This window comes from Neomonachus schauinslandi, chromosome 13 (genome assembly GCF_002201575.2).
Source record: "Neomonachus schauinslandi chromosome 13, ASM220157v2, whole genome shotgun sequence".
NCBI classification, from domain to species: Eukaryota; Metazoa; Chordata; class Mammalia; order Carnivora; family Phocidae; genus Neomonachus; species Neomonachus schauinslandi.
The window spans coordinates 36199206-36210632 of NC_058415.1; the positions used below are offsets into that span (position 1 = coordinate 36199206).

Below are 11427 nucleotides of genomic sequence, written 5' to 3' on the forward strand. Positions count from 1 at the left end.
GGTGGGAGTGGGAATGGCACCACACTTGGTAAAGAGGCTGTTTGTTGACAAGTCCCTAAGGTGACTCAAAGAGATCTAAAAATAAATGAAACAAAAGAGGACAAGAAACAGAGATTAATATCTCAGATGGGACTTTGATTTGGAGATCAACAATATTAAGAATAAGAAAAATGACTAGTGTTGGCAAAAAGAAACTCAGGTATTGCCTTTGCTTGGGAAGTTGTAAATGGATCATAGGGAATAAAAAAGAAAATGTGGTGAAACAATTTGTAAAGGGAGGCAAAATTGAATAGCATCATTACCACCACACACTGTACAACAAGGTCCTAAAGTTCTGAAATTTTGTCTTATGCATCCAAATATTCCTAATACCTAACTCAGTACTTGGGTACAGTTTCAGTGAAATTTAGTTTAATGAATGAGTGAAAGCCTTTCAATAGTTGGAATAATTAGTGCTTACTATGGGTTATCAATCAACAAGCTTTACAGTTTTACACGTGGCCATTAGTGCTTTTCACCAAATATTTACAAATCTCCATCTCATCACACGTCAGGAATGCACTTCCCCGACCTTTTGTAGTTAGGCATACTACTATATAGTCGCTATTGCCAAATATGTGAGAAAAAGTCTTTAGGAGTCCGTGTTTTTCATTGCCTATCATTCTTTCCCTCTGACACGGCTACCAGCTGTATCTGAGTTGATGGAAACACCATAGACTTGTTTCTCCGATTGAGGAAAACATGCAATAAACTACTAGTTGCTGTGCAACGATGAAGCTCTATTGTCATTCCATAAGCTTGTAAGAATGGAGCCCTCAGCCAGTTGACAATAGACAAATAGCATGAAAGGGAAATACAGCTTATTGTTATAAATTACTGACATTCCTGGGTTAAACGTTACTGTTACATAACCTAGCCTATCCTAACACACGTATTTAATGGAGTGTCTGCTTACAATGTAAAAGGTGGGTATCAAAACCCTCACGGTTATTAATCAGGACACTGAGTTTCAATGATATTAAGGAAGAGAGAAGGAAATTTTGAGGTGCAACCCTGACACGTTGGCCACTTGAAGATACACTAGTCCCAACATAGTTGTGGAATTCGGACGCATTTATTTCAAGAATTCCTATAACCTAGCTAGAATACAGAACAGTGACTACAGCATTACTAGAAGTTCAGCATTAAAATTCTTAGTTTTTCTTACCAGAATGATTTGAAATTCCTTTTTTTTTTCTTCTTCTTCTTCTTCTTTTTTTTTTGGATTTGAAATTTCTAGATGATCATAAAGGACTAACACCACTATATGTGGGCAGTATGTGCAGATGCATTGATAATTAAATACCCAATATGTTTATAGGTGAATGGAAGGAAATATTCAGAAAACAGAGTGGCCAACATTGGCGATCATGTTTCATTTGTTTTGTACAGTGTTTAGAAAAGAAAAAGTCCACATCTCATCTATTTGTTACATTAAACAAAATAATTGCAACCTTGAAAATATGTGATTTTAAAAGTTCTAAAAAAACTCATGTCTACATTTTCTTCACTTTATATTCAAAAATATGAATTTAAAATTTTGAATTAGACTTTTACTTAGGTTTTAGACAGTATTTACTCAAAGTAATATATGGCATTTAAATAATCCTTGCTACTCCCTCACAGATGGTTTACATGGAAGTAATTCCATATGAATCCTTGTACTTTTAAAATGTAGGTATAGGAGTATTTATGAGACAAAATTCACAATGATTAGGATAGAAAGAATGGATATTAAGGATGGATGTTACAGCTGGATATTGAAAGCAAAGCTATAAGAACATAAAACACATACTTCATTTTTTCATAAAGTTATCACATTCTCTGGCAAGGAATTTCAGTTAGTGACTATTCAACCAAATCCAAGTCACTCAGATATTATGGTTTCTTAACTTAAAATTGACACTGGTAATGAGATTTCAATCTCCAAATAATTAATTTGAGATCATACTTATGCCATACTCCCAGTCAAGTCTCGATAAATAGATGTCAAATAACATGGGAAAATGAAAATAACTTCTATAATTTGGGGAAATTCTCCCTTTTCTCATATCATGCTTCCTTATGCTGTAAATTAAGTGAATTTTCATTTGAAACACTGAGAATGCTTTAGTTTCAGATAATTTTTTTCTACAACCCTCAGGATCCAATACCTGGAAGGTGATAAAAGCAAAGCTCAGCAATTGGAATTTTCTTTGCAAAGTGTCTCCCAACCAAGCCAGGATTCTTTACGCTGGAGGTGACACCAAATGCTGATATGGATTGCCATCTAAGGGGATCCTCAATGAGATCTCATAAATTCTAGCTTCTTTCTATAACACCTCAACATAGTTGCTAGAATTTCTGCTTCACGGTATACATAGTAAAATTTAATATAAGAAAATATAAGAATGTGAGAATAATATAAATACATTTCAATAACATTTTAAACTCTGCTTTTGGTCTAATGCTGGTGGCCATATAAAAGATACTTTTGTACTTTCTTGGGTTGCTTAATGGTAGTCAAACACAAGCACAGTTAAATGTTTAAACAATAGAGGAATTCACTATCAATCATACCCAAAGAAAGACCACTTAATGGTAAAGAAAAATATCAACTTAAAAAAGTGTAATGATTTCCATCTTTGTGCAAAAAAAGGCCAGTTTTGGAAAATTAGCAAAGTGCTGTGAAGCAAGATAATAATATATTGCTGTTTATTAATGTCCAGAAGAGTAGTAGAAATAAGGCTGAAAGAAATAGGGGGAGGAACATCTAACTGTTGTAAAGAATGCATATATTTTTTTTTAAGCATGTAGATTTTATAATGGCTATTGTTTGGTCATGTTTTTAAGAGCACAAAAATTGCCTGTGGTAAGATCAGTAAAAAAAAAGCAAGCTTTCTTATGTTTTGCCTATTTTAAAAGCAATTTAATCAAACATCCCATAATTGTATATCAGATATTTTTTATATTTTTAAATCCATAACACGACCTAGTGTAATGAAACTCAAAATGCAATCAAATAGTGAATTCTGGTAAAATAATACCACCTTATCTGTTTGACCTACTTTGCTCATTGTTCTCACATCTTTGATATAACTTAGATTCCAAAGATTTTTCCTGTAGAAATTACTGAAGACAAAGTAGACAGAAACTAATAATATTTAAAGTGTGAAAGACAGGAGTATATATATCCTGGTTAATGATACCTATACCTGCAGATGAGCTAGACCTCTTAAGGTACATTTGTTGTATTAGTTCTTTATTCAGTTATCTCCACTACATTGCTTCCCTCTTGCATTATTATGATTTTCTTTCTAAGGTTTAAAATTCAAGCAGAGAGAAAGAGAGAGAGAGAGAGAGAATATTGCACATTAGTGTCAGGTCAAATCAATGTTGCAGGTTAAGGGAAAAGAACGAAGCTAGGAAGAAATCAGTGGTATAAAACTGTATCCCAGTTACTAACAACACTTTCTTTTTCTTAGGAGCTAGGTCACTAAGGTGAACATCGGGCGAAAAAATAAAGGACCTTGACCTAACTAAGATGCTCGATGCTTTTGCCTCATTTATTTATGTATTTATTAACCATTTAGAAATACCTTAAAATAATTGCTATAGGTTATTGAGAACTTACTATGTGCCAGATGCTTTATCTCTAAGTGTTATGATACTAACTGTTATGATTACTAAGAATGACAGCTACTGTCAGTCTCATTTGAATGATAATGAACCTGAGGTTTATAGATGTGAAGTTACTTGTCCTTGGTCTTACAGTTGGTATGTGCCGCAACTAGTGTTTGGGTGCAGGTTTGTCTGATTTTACTTCTGTACTTTTTCCTACTGTATTATGCTAGACAGTAGGGATAAGGAAATTTTGCTCAAATTCTAATAAGAAGGAAAGCATAAAGTGTTCTTTTTAAAAACTGTGTTGTTATGGAAAAGAAGCAAAGACCTCTTAAATCTGGCTTGTAAATCATGGGGACACAATATTAGATATGATTCTCATGTTATACTCAACTTCATCATAATGCAATATGTATTCAAAATTTAGTTCAAATTCACAGATATACGCCTAAAAAGAGATTCAAATCAATGGATCACTCTATACATGAATCAAAGTCTTGCCATCAATCAAGGTAGAAAGAAGTAATCTAGAATAATGATTTCTGGTCATTTTTACCACTATTGAAACATTTAAAGCTCAAAAAGAAAAACTGGTGGTTATTTCAGAAACTGTACTCACTGTTCCAAAAAATACTTTGTTTCTCCTTTATTCAGTTGTTAATCTCTTGTATGTCCTAGTAAAGTTTAAATATTCTAACGGAGGTGGCAGTGACCTTGATTCTGAGCAGGTGACTTTGTATTAGTTGCTATAAATCCTGGAATTACAAGGAAGGAGAAATAAGACAGTATATGTGCTTTCTATTTAATGCTTACATTAAAAAATAGTTCTATTTTATTTTTATATTTGCACAAGTTGAGGCACAAAGTTAGTGATATACCTAAGGTCATGTAACTATTAAATGTCTGAAGCTAGGTTTAAGTCCATATATACCTGACCAAAAAAAATAAGCTATTTTTGCTACACTGTAGAACCCCTTCAAAGGGGATACATACTCTACTGCTTCAATAAGAATGGAAAAACAAAACAAAACAAAACAAAAAGTAACAGAGATTGGGAGCCAAAGAATAAAGAAATATATGACAGATCACTTTCCTCTTTTGTGATCCTCTCTGGATCTCTATATCTGTTCTGTGAAATTCAACATCAGAGGTCATTGCCAACATCATGAGATACATTTTAAATAATAATGATTTAAATTAGCTTAAAGGGGGCGCCTGGGTGGCTCAGTTGTTAAGCGTCTGCCTTCGGCTCAGGTCATGATCCCAGGGTCCGAGGATTGAGCCCCGCATGGGGCTCCCTGCTCTGCGGGAAGCCTGCTTCTCTCTCTCCCACTCCTCCTGCTTGTGTTAACCTCTCTCACTGTGTCTCTGTCAAATAAATAAATAAAATCTTTAAAAATAAATAAATAAATTAGCTTAAAGAAAGGATTTCATAAAGAATACTCAGTTTGACTGCAAACATAAATTTCCCGGTGTAAGAAAGCAATGGGTGTATTTTGAAGATATCTTTGATTGTTTTTTAAAATAGCCATCTAGTGTGCCTGGGTGGCTCAGTTGGTTAAGCGACTGCCTTCGGCTCAGGTCATGATCCCGGAGTTCCGGGATCGAGTCCCACATCGGGGGTCCCTGCTCGGCGGGGAGTCTGCTTCTCCCTCTAACCCTACCCCCTCTTGCGCTCTCTCTCTCACTCTCTCTCTCTCTCAAATAAATAAATAAAATCTTAAAAAAAATAAATAAATAAAATAGCCGTCTATTCTAAAAAAAATAGCCATCTGTTTGCAATAAAATAGTTACCAAAAATCTGCATTATTTTATTTAAAGTCTTTTACATTAAAATTTATTGTATATCTCCTTTATAAGCATATGGTCTGGGGAAGAAAAAGAATATATTTTCTCTTTTGTGTTAGCTTCCTTGACAGTAGACAAGAAATATACTTTCTATTTTGTCCTGATTGCTAGGAATCTTAGAACTAACTGTTGGGCTTTTGTTTTTTATTATCTTTGTTTGTGTGTGTTTATATGGGTGCATATATTTTTATTCTAATGTACTACAAATAATTTTTAGCACTTATCTTGGTACAAACAAACATACAAATAAAGATGTGAGAAATATTTTGGTTTTATAACAGATGCTCATTTTTAAAACATTCTTTGTTATTATGTTTTATTAAAAATGTCTTAAGACAGCTCCTTTTTTCCTCTCTTGGCAACTAATATGATTAAGTCAAAGTTATATTAATTTCTTTTTATATTATTTTTCCTTCTTTCTCCTCTTAAGAAACTTTTCTTCAGAAACTATTTTTTTTTTTAAATGGTATGTGCTATGGTGAGCGCTGTGAATTGTGTAAGACTGTTGAATCACAGACCTGTACCTCTGAAATGAATAATACATTATATGTTAAAAAAAAAAAAAGTAGGAACGGAAAAATGAAGGGGGGGAATCGGAAGGTGAGATGAACCATGAGAGACTATGGACTCTGAGAAACAAACTGTGGGTTCTAGAGGGGAGGAGGGTGGGGGGATGGGTTAGCCTGGTGATGGGTATTAAAGAGGGCACGTTCTGCATGGAGCACAGGGTGTTATACGCAAACAATGAATCATGGAACACTACATCAAAAACTAATGATGTAATGTAAGGTGATTAACATAACATAATAAAAAAAAATGAGATATTTTACTATTTCAGACTAAGGGATATTTTAGTGCCATCACTACTACTGACAATGAACAAAGTTTGCATGCCTTGCTGAGGCACCATAGTTGCAATTAATCGTAAGGTGAATGTATATGGTGGTTTCAGTTTAATTCTTAATGGACCATACTGTACATAATAAAATTACCACAGAGAATTGATGAGTAGCATTTAATTAGCAGAAGACAGCCTAATCTTAAAGACTACAATATCTAATTTTTCAAAGACATAATAATTCTTAAGAAAAACACAAAGCATAGGAGAAATATAAAGCGGTATACTTACTTAGACTATTTAAGCACAGAACACAAGGGAAATGGAAGGGAGGCTATTGACCTTGGAAGTATTCCTGGATAGTAGTAGTTAAGAGCAAATTAAGGGTCTGGCTGCCTGGTCTCACCTCCTATCTTCTCTATCTTAGCTTTGCAGAACCTGAAGCACTGTTGAATCACAAACCTGTACCTCTGAAACAAATAATACATTATATGTTAAAAAAAAGAAGAAGAAGAAGAAGATAGCAGGAAGGGAAGAATGAAGGGAGGAAATTAGAGGGGGAGACAAACCATGAGAGACTATGGACTCTGAGAAACAAACTGAGGGTTCTAGAGGGGAGGGGGTAGGGGGATGGGTTAGCCTGGTGATGGGTATTAAAGAGGGCATGTACTGAATGGAGCACTGGGTGTTTTGTTTTTTGTGTTTTTTTTAAGATTTTATTTATTTATTTGACAGAGAGAGACACAGTGAGAGAGGGAACACAAGCAGGGGGAGTGGAGAGGAAGAAGCATGCTTCCTGCTGAGCAGAAAGCCTGATGCTGGGCTAAATCCCAGGACTGTGGGATCATGACCTGAACCGAAGGCAGACACTTAACAACTGAGCCACCCAGGCGCCCCAGCACTGGGTATTATACACAAACAATGAATCATGGAACACTACATGAAAACTAATGATGTAATGTATGGTGATTAACATAACATAAAAAAAAAAGAACCTGAAGCAATGTTTTCAGCGTCACCCACTACTTTACTTAAAAACAGAAGTGAGGGAAAAGAAAAATAAAAGAGGGAGAGCAAATATATGAATGTGTTACTAACCTGGCCATCACTTAGTGTCAAGATAACTCAAACTCACGAGATTATCGTCCAAAAGATAAACTTTGCTCAGGATATTTATTCTGAGGTTTGGAGTAGAATTTAGCCTCTGGATCCCATCTTTTAATGATCAAATTTCACCTACTAGATTGTGATTTCATTTGCATTTCTGGGTTGGATATATGGTGGCCTTGAATATACTCACATCTCATTCTTCAGGGAACAGGAAAGTGCCAAAGTAGGAGATAAGTGGTTTTCAGAATATCCATGGGATAAGACACAATTGGATTATACCTGCTGAAGGTGGTATAATCCCACAAGCAGTGGGTTATCAGAATAGTGGCTTAGTCTGGAGCAAAGAGTCAAGTTTGCCAGAGATAGTGAGGTTGAGATAATCTCCAGTAGCACATGAGAAGTGTCTGTCTGACCAGTCCTCAGATCTACTGATGCATTCCTTAATATTCAGCTACTGAATATAACATGGTACCTCCATATTTGTAGGATGTCCTCACTTCTCTCCTAAGAGATGAGGTACATTTCCAATCAGTCACGAAATTTCATTTAGGGACATTATCTCCTTTAAACCAGTTCATCTGTGAAGCAGTCCTCATTTTATTTTTATTCTATATGGATTGTTGACAGGAAATATTCCCAGAAGGCCATAGGTATAACCTTGAAAGAGAATGTCAGTGCAATTGAGGTTAATGATAAGGGAATTCTGACCATGTGTTCATCTGATTTTCTCATGCTTTCTAGATCTGCTCAGATCAAAACCCATATACCATTTGTATTCTACGATGGGTTACTGCTTTACATTCCCAAACTTATGACTCAGCAGGTCTAATAATACCCAAGTCAGGATGAGGAAGTGTGGTTACACAGACATCTGGCATCCCATGGTCAGGATCTTTCCATACTAGGACCTAGTAGAATACTAGAAGGTTTTTTTTTCAATGAAAATTAATTTGTTGGCTGTAGAAAGCTTGACTTTGCTCTCCAGTCTATGATTCTACACATCAGTTTTTCTTACGGGGGCTTGCCAGAGATTGAATATAGCATTTTAAATATACCATAGATATCTCTAGCACTATCAGATCTTTTGAGTCACATACTTTGAATGATAGAGCAGCTTGCACCATAGTTTGAATTTGCAGAATACTTTCTTGCTGTTAAGTTCTGCTAAAAAGTGTCATTTTATGAGTCATTCAATAAATGGTTCATAACAGTATTTTAAAGTATGTTATATGCTGCTTCAAAAAATCCAAAGAGGCCCACCAACTAATATAAGTAAGAAATGTGAGGTGCATTAAATTTTTATTCATATTAACAAAAATGTTCTAATATGCTCTAGTTGACTTAAACCCCTAAGGTATTCCCTGATATGACAGGATCCTGCCTCTTCAACAGGATTTTTCCTCACTCTCTGGAATTCTGCTATCTTCCTAGGGCTTATAGAACACTTGTTATTTCCTGATTATAGGGTTTAATTAGAATGTTACATAATTATAGTAACCCAACATGATGTTTTGCAGAATAACAATAGGATCAGTGTTCCTGCAGAACATATCATGAGCATGAGAATTATTTAACATAGCCCTCTGACAACTGGTGAATGCTGTCCCTATTACACTATCCTTACTATGTGATGGCAAACTAGTTTCGGTCCTCCTTTCTGCTGGATCAAGAAAAATGTAAATGCCAAATAAATTCACATGTGTCAAGTGCCAGGGGAATGTGGTATTGCATCAATAAATATAACATATTAAGCATGCAGTTGCACTTGGGGCTATATCTTAGGTAATTAAGGTAGTCATTCCATAGCCATCCATCAGTCAGGATCAATTTTTAAAAAAATATTATTTATTTATTTGAGAGAGAGAGACAGAGAGCACGAGAGAGTCAGCACAAGAGAGGAGGAAGGCCAGAGGAAGAGGCAGGCTCCGTGCTCAGCAGGGAACCTGATGTGGGGCTCCATCCTAGGTTTCCGGGATCAAGACCTGAGCCAAAGGCAGACTCTTAACTGACTGAGCCACCCAGGTGCCCCTGGGATCAATTTTTTTAATTGACTTTCTTCTAACAGCCTAGTAGATGAATTGAATGGGAATATCATAGGAACCACTACTCCTGTTTTCCTTAAGTATTTGACGGTGATGCTTATCATTATAATTCCTGCAATATGGTATTGCTTTTATATATTCTCCAGGACAGGATACAACTTCTAATTGGCTTTTTGTGTGTATGTGTGTGTGTGTGGGGGGGTGGTTAATATGGAACACTTCATGAATTTGCATGTCATCCTTGCGCAGGGGCCATGCTGATCTCTGTATCATTCCAATTTTAGTGTATGTGCTGCACCAACAAGCACAGTGTTGTTTGTTTGTTTGTTTGTTTACCAAAATGGTTCTTACTCCACAGATCATAGATCTATGTGAGGATTCTGTCAGGTGTTAAGTATATCAGAATTCAATTACCCACCTAGGGACCTGGGAAATAACTGTAGATTAGTTGTATGGACATGTTAGATACATTGCATTGTGACACAGTTTTGGGCCAAAACTCTACCTATCATCAGGCATCCAAGGTCTCTGTTCCTGGTATTTCAGTTCCTCCATTATCAGTCTCAGTTCAGATCTTTATTTATCAATCTTTAATTCCTGTTTCCAACTATACAGTTATACTAGTATTGGCTACAAGTCCTTTTTGGAAAAGATCAGGGAAGTATTTATCTAATTTACTTGCAGTAATATGACAGAGTTCATTCTCAAAGGGACCTGGATTCCCCTTCAACCAATGGCTTTTTGGTCTTTGAACTGACTTAAGTTTGGAATTTTTGTGAGGAACCACAACTTTCCTTTTTGATGGCTGATGCCAGTTATCAGTTCAAAAGTTATCATCTTTATTTATTTATTTATTTATTTATTTATTTATTTATTTATTTATTTATTTTAGGTCAAGAAACACACTACTCCACTTATTTATCTTTTCTCTAGGACACGATGATTTATTGCTATTATCACAGACATGTATATCAAGACACCCTGACTTCCACTATAGCTATATTAGCCATTAGAGTAATTAAATCTTTCTTGCCTCTGAATATTAAGTGCTTCCACCTATACTTTTCTATTTCAGAATCCAATTATTCTTCCTTACCCTGGAGAGAGCATACTTTCATGGCATCATCTTCCACCGACATTCAATCTTATGGAGGACAGGAAACATTAAGTTGGTTTTTCCTTCATGCCCTAACAATGTTTCCATATTGCATTACCCCAGTGAAGGAAATGGCCTCTTTGAATACTATGGGAAAATAGTTTGATGGTACATTCTCAAGTTGTACATCACAATCCATCTTAACATCTCTATTCCTTGAGAATTTCTTTCTCCCTTCATATTTTGGCAAGGAGGAACTGACATTTCCACCTCATTCACTGTAGGCTAAGATTGTATTCAGGCTTCAAGGAGTCACCTCAACAGATTCTGAGGATTGACTCTACTTCATGTATTGACTCTCATTTTAGGACTGAGTGGCTCAAATTCAATAAATTCTCCCACATCATTGTGTTTGCTGTGGTGTGCTTCCCAGTTCTGTAATCAAGACTGAGGTATGATTTTCCCTGGCTCTTGCCAGTGCTGGTCAATGCTTCACAGCTGAGTCTGTTTCTGAGTCTTGCCTTTGGCCACAGAGAGCTGCCTCAACAAGTTCTTCTCCCACCAGTGGTCAGCACACATAAATGAACTGAACTGCTCTATGAAGCAATCCACAAGCCCTTTCCCTTGATTCAACCTCAGACAAATTAGGTGCTCCAGATCTCTTCGTCGGATTGAATGAGACCCCTTCTTCAAATGTATCACAGCAGTTCAGTTTCTCCCTTTGCCCAATCCTGTTCTGTTTCTGCTTTTGTTCAGGGGAATATGGAGTTCAAAATTTTCAGTTCTGTCCAAAAACAACCCCCATCTCAATTCTCAAAAGCTTACTCTTTCCCAACTGCAATCCTAAACTA

At 35.8% G+C, this 11427-nt stretch overlaps 1 non-coding gene across 1 annotated transcript; it reads right to left on the minus strand.

The window, feature by feature from the left end:
- Positions 1 to 9684: 9684 nt before the first annotated feature.
- LOC123326526 lies at positions 9685 to 9788 on the minus strand. The gene has a single exon (XR_006541149.1). It is a non-coding gene; the product is annotated as a U6 spliceosomal RNA (small nuclear RNA).
- Between the last annotated feature and the right edge of the window lie 1639 nt (positions 9789 to 11427).